The sequence below is a fragment of the Bubalus bubalis genome, chromosome 6 (genome assembly GCF_019923935.1).
Source record: "Bubalus bubalis isolate 160015118507 breed Murrah chromosome 6, NDDB_SH_1, whole genome shotgun sequence".
NCBI classification, from domain to species: Eukaryota; Metazoa; Chordata; class Mammalia; order Artiodactyla; family Bovidae; genus Bubalus; species Bubalus bubalis.
In genome coordinates, this window is record NC_059162.1 from 59,433,369 (window position 1) to 59,443,202 (window position 9,834).

A 9,834-nucleotide genomic window follows, 5' to 3' on the forward strand; every position below is an offset into this window, starting at 1 on the left:
ACACACACACACACAGAGTAAGAGCTTCACACATTTTTGAATTTGCAGAGTTCCCTTACATTACCCTTCTATTCAGGAATCATTAATTTGAGGATTAAAGGCTTTAATAGTGTTGATGGTGTTCAGCCACCACTAATGTGGCAGCTCTCAAGGATATACCTCATGTCCTTGAAAAGATTCTGTCAGTGGCCTGAGGTAAGAGAAGCTGTCAATGATACCATGACTTAATGCTCACGAAAATCTTTTATTATTTATTCACTCAACATATAATTATTGGACACCTATTATGTGCAAGCTGCTGTGAGAGGATTTAGATATTCAAGAATCAAAAGAAATAGCCTAGGTGAAGTGGGGCAGGGAGGGAGGAACATCCCTGATGTACCCGTAGTATGTACCATAGCTATGACTAGCGTCAGACTGCCCAGCAGCACTTTAAGAAAGTCAGATGCCTGGATTGGACTCTGCAGAGCACAAGGGACACCTTCACATAAAGGCTGTGTTTCCTGGAATCAATACTTGTATTTGTCTAGTGCCAAGTTAAAGGCATCAAATTATAAAACACTCCTCCTTAACATTTTCTCAGTGAGACTCCCAGGGCTTTTAATATTTCCAGAATATATTTTTCCATTTTTCCATAAGACTCAAAAGTAATATAAGCTATAAAATATCCACTAAAAAGACTGCAAAAAGTATAAAACAAAGGGCACTCTGATGAAGAAGGGGACAATAATGACATGAATGAGCTGGAAGAGGAGCCCAAGGATGACCCTAGTGAGGTCAAAGGCTATAAAGACCTGGACAAAGTAGTACAGTCTTTACAGTTTGATGTTATCCTGTAGACAGGCCTAGATACCGGGAAAGGTTAAAGTGGGAGATACATTGGATCTTCTCATTGGAGAGGATATAGAAGTGGAAACAGAGAAAGTGATGTGGATTCTTCTGAAAAAAGTCCTGAGGGAGAAGATCAGCAATGAGAAGTACAGAGTGGTGTTACGACGGTGGAAAAAGTTACAACTGCCTAAAAAGAGTATGCTCAAATAAATGGATCGCTTTTCTCCAATAAAGCTGCTTTCTAGCGGTGCAGGAAGGAGCCAGGTTCAAAAGAATATATTTTTGTTAAAGTTCTTCCACCATTTGTGGAAGATGCCGAGCCGTTTGTGGAAGTCAGGATCCACATGGTAGCTTTTGAAGATGCTTCCCTGGGCCTGGATTTCCCTCCCAGGCTTGATTTGTTCACATTTTGACCTCATGAGCAAGAGTGAGACGTGTGCTGAATAAGCTAAACTCAGAGATGATTTACATGATCAGCCCGCTGTTTCCCAGGTGCACTGCCTCGAGAGGCAGTGTAAAATAAACTGGCCTTGTTCTTAGAAAAAAGAAGAAATAGCCTAGAAAATGTATGCATTATCTTTAACTAATACTTTTCTACTATTAACAACTTTACCTCTGTCCCTAGGGATTACTGTTCATAAACTGAAAATAAATCTTAATCATAAAATGTACAGATATAAATGTTACATATTCTATCTTGACCCTGTATTTGAGAATTAACTGTCTTTTTTCCTCAGGCTTAGAATAGAGAAGATCTATTGTCCCTTATCCTTCCACTTCCTATCCATACCCAAAGTTGTTGTTGTTTCTATAATTGTATTTCTTTATTTTGGCTCTGCTGGTTCTTCACTGGTGCATGGGCTTTTTCTCTTGTTGTGACAGATGGGGGCCACTCTCTAGTTAGAGTGTGCGGCTTCTCATTGTGGGGATTTCTCATGTGGAGTGCGGTCTGTAGGGTGCGTGGGCTTCAGTAGCTGTGGCCTGTGGCCTTAATGGTTGCTGCTCACGGGCTCTAGAGCACAGAATCAGTAGCCGTGGTTCACGGACTGAGTTGCTCTATAGCATGTGAGATCTTTCCGATTTAGGGATCGAATCCTTGTCTCCTGCACTGGCAGGAAGATTCTTTACCATTGAGCCACCAGGGAAGCCCACGCCCAAAGTTCTTAAACATTTATTTTGTCTTCTCTGATCATAGTTGCTGATTCCCTCTGATTAGCCAGGCTTGTTTGTTTGACGCAGACTCAGTATTTATGCCTTTAAGGAATTTCCCTGTCAATTCTAGGATGGATTACCACCTGTGCTCCCTCAATTATGTTTCCCTGGATACCAGAAAAAAAGTTCAAGCTCTTTGCTGAAGCTGCATTTAGGGCCAGTCTTATTAAAGCGTGGACTTTACTAGGTGCTCAAAGCCTTGTTTGAGGCCCTTCTCCCCTGCAGCCCCTCAAGGCCCCGTGATGTCCCTTGGCCACTGGTCCTTCAGGGTCACTTGAGAGGTCTCCTTCCTCCCGAGAGCAATCTCAGCCTCTCCTAACCTTGCCTTCTTCAGTCCTTCATCTAGAATTTTATAGCAAAATTTTTGAGCAAACAAATAAATCCTCATGGATCTCGTCAAACCACAGTAAATCACAACATTCCACCTTTGGGGTAGCTGCACTGTAGATTTATAACCAGAGTATATTTTTTGGAACTAGAAAGAACCTTAGGCATTTCTGGTTTTGTTTGTTTGCTTTTTTAGTACTCATGATCTTTGCTTAAAAGAAACCTTATTTAGAAATCCAGCATATAAAACAAGTGAGAGTAGAGCTGTGCTAGATGGAGGTGTAATGGGTCCCCACATGTTCTAATTTCTCACTCTCCACAGCCGCAGAGCCCCCAGAGACATGGTAGAAACACTCTCCCACAGAGACCTCTGCAAACCACCTGATTTGCTAGATGTAGATTGCCCAAGAGCTTCATTTTGTGTACTTCCTCCTGCCTTTTGGAGGTCTGATCTCTGCTCTCATAAACTTGAAGCTGTTATTTACTTGCCCCCAACCTGGAGAATCCCAGGGACGGCAGAGCCTGGTGGGCTGCCGTCTATGGGGTCGCACAGAGTCGGACACGACTGAAATGACTTAGCAGCAGCAGCAGCAGCAGCAGCAGCAGCAACCTGCCTGGAGGCTAACAACACTTCACTGTGGTGAATGTCACGAGGCTAGTTTTGATGGATAAGGGTCGTGGAAACTATTCCAAGAGCCAGCATACAAGGGCTAAGTTTTCTTTTATTACAGCATTACACTCTTAAAAATATTGTAACAAAAATAGAGACTTGTGAAAATGTTCTCCTTTCCAGTGAGTGTGGTGAGAAAGCACTAGAGTCTGCAAAGACACAAAACAATTCTCATTCTCCCTTCAGCTTTTGACGGGCAAAATCCAGTTGAATTGCCCTTCGTATCAATAGTCTGTGTCCCCAGAGAAATCTAAGCCCATTTCCATTACTTTAATGAAAGTGGAGGGAGGCTTGGCACCAGGCTGATAGCAGTGATCATATTTTGGAAAAGTCCATGTTAGAGAACACATTGTTTTCTTTACTTGGCACACAGGACAATTTAGGACAGATAGAAGATAATCAGGAAGCTTGATGTAGGCAACTTAATTTAGTTTAGGCTTCCGATTTAAAAATAAAACCCCATGTTTAATGGTGAGGGAAGCGGAGGAAAGTAAATAGAAGGCTCCTTTGTTTTTTATTCCCGGTAATTAAATTTTGCCATCACAATAGACCACACCCTTCTGCAGAGGCAATGGAATATAGAGGAAAGTATGGGAGCTTTCAAGTCTTTCATTTTTTTTTTTGGTCATTAATCTATACTTTTTCCCCATTCCCTCCCTCCTCTCCTTCTTTTCTTCCCTTCCTTCCTTCTTTTCTTGACAGTAGTTTTTGTCTCCTAAAATGTGCTCGGTGTTGCTAGCTGCTGGGATCACAACACTAAATTACACAGTATGGTGCTTCAGGAGAATTCCTGTTCCATCTTTGCCATTTGCTGACTAAATGACCTTTGCCAAATCACTTAATATCGCTGAGCCTCAGTTTTCTCTTTTATAAAATGGGAGCAATAGTAGCTCCACACAGAGTAGCAACAATGAAATAATTAAATGAGATAGCATGTGTAAGTTACCTCCACAGAGTGCCTGGCACAGAGTAGGGGCTTAAAAAATGGGAACCTCTTATAGATTCCCATCTTTATAGTCATTATAATCTGATTCAGGTTCATCTTTCCACATCTTATGAGGAATTCTCTGAGGGTTTTGGCATCTGGCTCTTAATTTCATTCTGCCTCAGTCAGCAATTCATAGGCCAGCAATGGCTCCATCCCAGAGATTCTGAATTCTCAAAACCCCTTCCATACTCCAGCTTCTGTCCTTCAAACTCTCTCTCTCCAAGTTCACTCTCCCACTAAATGGGATTTTCAATTCTTTTGACATCCCTGGTTTCTGGATCTCATCTCAGCTTCCCAGACTCCACACTTCTCAGACCTTCCACACTCCATCCCATCCCTTCTGCCCACGGCTTCATTTCCTTCCACATTCTTCCTGCACACCACAGCCAAACTCTTTGCTGCAGGCTCACCAGGATGTTACTTATTGCATTGCTTGGTAATCTATCACTTAATCAGCCCAATTACAGATTTTTTTTTCCTTCTCATACCCTTGGTTTACCTGTTGCTGCTGTAGAAAAGCATTCGACTGTGCCAACACTCATCTCCTTCGGTTTACATTTCCAGTCTCACTGTCCTCTCAATACTGCCCAGGGATTCTTTTACAAACCTTTAGTTGGTTTGATTTCCCTTTCCTCCTACAGAACTATTCTAGCATAAAACCTTTACTATTCTCCTTAAGCCCTCATCTCAGTGCTGTTCTTCTGAAATCACCACCCCCACCACTATCTAAAAGTCGTGTGTACATCCTTTCTTAACTGCCCAGGTGTCCAAGAAGAACGTGCGCTCTTATTCTTTTTGAAGACTCAACCTGGGCTCTTGATCCTTTCCTCTCCCAACTAGTCTGTCTGAACCAATCATTTCTCATCTGTCTCTCTCTTTTCATTGGCTCTTCATTAACCTTCAGACATGTTCAAATCAAGTCTTAGGAAGTTTCCCCTGCCCTACTCTCTCCTCAGGACACCACTGTCTTTCTCTCTTCTTCTTCAGTGCCAGATGTATCAGTAGTGCTGTTTATTTTCATTACTTTTACTTTTTAATCTACCATTTAAGCTGTCACTAAAATTGAGTTTGGCCTCCACCATTGTGCTCTCTTGGGGTCACCAGGGTTCTTCTAAAGAGCGAAGCCAATGGTTTCTTTAAGTTCTCATCCTTCTTGACCTTTCTGGATTTTGACATTGTTGATATATACCCTCTTGACATGTTCTCCTACTTTGGTCAATCTTATAATCATTTCTTTAGTTTTCCTCCAAAATCTCTGAAGATTCTGTTTCTACTAATGGTGCCTTGTCTTCCCATTCTTTAAATGTTGGTGATGTTCTACAAGTTTTCATATTCAGCTCTTTTCTCTTCTTTTTCTTTATTTTCTCTATGGATGATCTCACCCATACATTTGACTTTAACTATGATATATAAGTTGATTTCTAAATCTATAACTCCATTTCCAAATCCTTCCCCTAAATTCTACTGTCTCTGGTAATATTAATAGCTAACCAGATAGGTATACCCTTCAAATTCAGTGGAGCTTACCTGCCCCTCCATAATTTGATCACCCAATCCCTGCCACTTTTCAGCTCAATGTTAGATGCTTTCAGTAATTTCCATGCTGAAAAAAATTAGGATCTTTATAGAATTCTCTTTCTTTCCCTCTCTTCTCCGTTACAAGTAACTAGTAATTTTCAAAAATCACTACCTAATATTACAAGCAATTTCTTACCCCTGGATGTTTAAAAAGTTCAAATTGAACTCAGAGTTTAAATTATAAAGGTGAGAAAAGTCTTAATCTCCAGGTTCAATCTGAGTTGAAGAGACCAAACAAAGAAATAGCCCGAAGATGTGAGAAGCCTGGCTCCTAGTCAGAATTTGCCTTATGTTTCATCATATGGAACAAGAAAGGAAATTTCCAGTGTCTTTTAAATAAATTTAAGTATCTTTGGAATACAGTTTTGCAGGTAAAGTCTAAAGCTATTTATTAACAATGTCTAATTGCCCTATTTTTTGTTTGTTTGTTTTAAAAACAAAACAAAACAAAAAATAACCTGGGCTTCTTGGTCAGCAGGGGGAGCACTGCTACTTTGCTCTGGGAAGCTTTTCACCAGGGTAACTGCTATCTTTTAATATAGACCACATCCTAGCAACAAGGAGGAAAAAAACAATGATACGATCGATACATTTGCTCCCTTGTGGTTGCAATTTTTAAAAATAGCTTTTTTTTTTTTTGCTTTTGTAATTCAATACTGTTTGCTTAGGAAGGTGTCATCTTTTGTCTTTTCATCTTCTCTGTCCTGCCTTTCAGTCACTTTCTAATTAGAGAGGTGTTTATTAAGGGGACAGGGTCGAAAACGGGTCATGGAGACCAATGTAACAGCACTGAGTATTTAGGCTATGTCTGTGTGACACAGAAACAAACACCCCGGTTTGCTCATTTTATTTAAATTGGTCAACATGGTGAAATAAATCAGTCAAACCAGTTTTCTGTCTAAAATGACCTTTTGCTTGAGTGAACTGTTCAAGGATATCAGTGGGACACAGTGTCCTTCTCAGACTGAGCTGGAGTGAAGCCTATCAAGCAAGGGTGGCAGCATTGTGAAAGGAGTCATAGACCAGGCTCTCATCTGGATTCTGCTCTGTGACTGTGGACAAAACATTTAACTTAACTCTTTGTACCTTGACTTCTTCTTTTTTGTGTATATATGTAAGTATGAAGTCTATACACATATAGGAGATAAGGAGGTAAGGACAGTTCTTTCTGAAAATATTGTATTGTTTATAATAATTATTCCATTCCCTGAGAATAATAATAGTTTACAGGCTGAATAAAAAATCTAGGTCTCTATTGATAATCATTTACTTACTAAAATTCTTACTTGGTGATGAAAAGTTTGTATCTCTTATTTCCCATGCACATTTTATAAGGAAAAAATTACAGATGATGCTTTAACTAAAGCTTATAATATACATTTATCCATATTTAATAATATACCTGATATGTGCTTAGTCGTTGTTGTGTCCGTTTCTTTGTGATCCCATGGACTGTAGCCCACTAAGCCCCTCTGTCCATGGGGATTCTCCAGGCAAGAATGCTGGAGTGGGTTGCCATGGCCTCAAAATAAACCTGATAAGACCTAATAAAACACTTTGCCACTTTTGTTCACTTTCCCCTTGTCTTATTTGTACCCTGACTAAAAGCACAGAATCAAAATATTTTTGTAGGCATTTTGAGATAAATAATGATTAAAAAATATACATGATTCCTAATAAAGAGAAATCTAGCTCAGTATGATGAAAAGTGTACATTTTATCCACTTAGTTTCTAAAATGGCTGATTTTTTTCAGTAGATCTTTCTTTTTTTCCTAATGACAACAAATAATTTGACAAGTGACATTAGGATTGTTATGTAGTGAATTTTAAGACAGCAAGTGGAATAGCTTTCGGTTTTAGCAATATATTCCTCCATTTTAAATGCAGTTGGAACTAATTTGATCTGTGGCCAGTTAACTCAGTGATTCAAACTGAAGTGCTAATGAAGTCAAAGAATAAATTTAATTCCTATGAGGTTAGGTTTATGCATTACTATTGCATAAACAGACACACACACATCCTTAATCCTACATTAAGGATTTGTCCTACAAATAATTAATACTGTCCAGAACTGAGACCAGACAATGAAATATCTACATAAGGTAAAACTATCATTATCAGTAAGAGGAAAGCGACTAAATTCCCTTACCCTACTTCTAAATGTTTTTGGTATAATCTTGGGACAGTTCATTCACAATTATATTTTGTGTTTATCTAGTCTTAGGAAGGGCTTCCCTGGTAGCTCAGCTGGTAAAGAATCCTCCTGCAATGCAGGAAACCCTGGTTTGATTCCTGGGTCAGGAAGATCTGCTGGGGAAGGGATAGGCTACCCACTCTATTATTATTCAGCTTCCCTGGTGGCTCAGACAGTAAAGAATCTGCCTGCAATGCAGGAGACCTGGGTTCAATTCCTGGGTTTTGAAGATCCCCTGGAGGAGGACATGGCAACCCATTCCAGTATTCTTGCCTGGAGAATCCCCATGGATAGAGGAGCATGGTATGCTACAGTTCATGGGGTTGCAAAGAGTAGGACTCGACCGAGTGATTAAGCACAGCACAGTGCTTAGGAAAGGTTATAGATTGAAGAATTTCAGGTATTTTAATTGAACCTAGTAGGAAAACTGATGTCATCTCAGATAAAAGCTGAAATGCTGTGAAAATTTTCCTGGACTGGGAACCAGACATACTGTATTTGAATCCCAACAATTCCACTGAGCACTTAGACAAGTCACTTGGCATTTTCTAGCCTCAATTTTCTCATGGAAGAAGGGAGAGAACTATATTCCAACTTTATTGCAGGAATTAAATAAGATAATATATGTAAATTACTTAGCATAACACTGGTGGGCTGCAGTCCATGGGATCGCTAAGAGTCGGACATGACTGAGCGACTTCACTTTCCCTTTTCACTTTCATGCATTGGAGAAGGAAATGGCAACCCACTCCAGTGTTCTTGCCTGGAGGATCCCAGGGACGGCGGAGCCTGGTGGGCTGCCATCTATGGGGTCGCACAGAGTCGGACACGACTGAAGCGACTTAGCAGCAGCAGCAGCAGGCACAGAATAAGTACTCAGTAAATAGTAGCCATTTTTAATCCTACCAATCATGATTATAACTCCTACTGAAGATGTATTATAAGAATTAAATGAATTATTTCCTGAATTGAAAATATTTTATACACCATTAAGCATTAAATTCATGTAAAATATTACTATCTCACTAGGAGAAAATGATGCTAAGAAAACTGAGATGATTTCTTTGTTCATGAATTAAAAATTCATGGCACATTACTGTGTATTGTGCACAAAATATTGAGATAGGGATCAAACAGTCTCATATGAGATTTTCTCTTCTGGGTAAGATATAGTTCACCATGGCAAGCCAACACTCCTCCGAGTACAACAACTAGGTTAACCTGGATAAATGACAAAAATTGTATTTTAAACGCAACCAGTTGCTATGGAAGCAGTAAGGATTAGATAAACTAAAATTTCAGAGAGAGAGTAGAGTGCTTTCTAAAGTGAGTTGACACTGTCTGTTATTTGTTCCCAAAGACACTTGCTGATTCTGAGTGTGGTCAAAGGATTTGTTTAGGCAGAAAACCTCTGCTGGGGCAAAGAAAAACCAGTGAAGTTCTTAGCAAGTATAATTCAGTGATGGGAAAAATAGGAAAAAGAAGACTCAAACGTATGGCAGAGATCCCCCATAACAAGTTTTCTGAATTCAGGTACTGCACAGGAGGCTACACATCTAGGGGAAAAAATTTCAAAAGACAAAATGAAATCTACCTCCTTTAGTCTTGAAATGCTTAGGAAACAAAAGCCCTTTGAGGAAGACTTTGCCTCTAGTATCTCCTCAAGATATTGACTTAAAGTGCTGTAGAACAGGAGGCTGAAGAGCTGGGCTAGAATTTCTGAAGGGCAGATCTAGATCTCTTGTAGTCTTCCAGGGCTAAGTTGCTGAAGACCCTTAGGCTCACAATCACAAGCCCAGGAGAGCCATATGCTCAAAACAGGGTCAGATCCAAGGTAGAGCAAGTCTTTATAAAACTACAATCAGGTCCAATGCACATCATATTCTCATGTAATGAAAGTGACTAACTCCTTATCCTCAGCCTAACAGAGGAAAGGGTGAGCTCTCTTTGGTCGAAGGGAACATTTGGAATCTTTATGACATCTTTATGCCTAATGTCTGGCATATAATATAAAAATAATGGACATTCAATAA

General features: G+C 39.8%; 1 pseudogene; it reads left to right on the plus strand.

Annotated features, from left to right (window-relative positions):
* Positions 1 to 270: 270 nt before the first annotated feature.
* LOC123334203 lies at positions 271 to 2,960 on the plus strand (annotated as a pseudogene).
* The last annotated feature ends 6,874 nt before the right edge of the window (positions 2,961 to 9,834 follow it).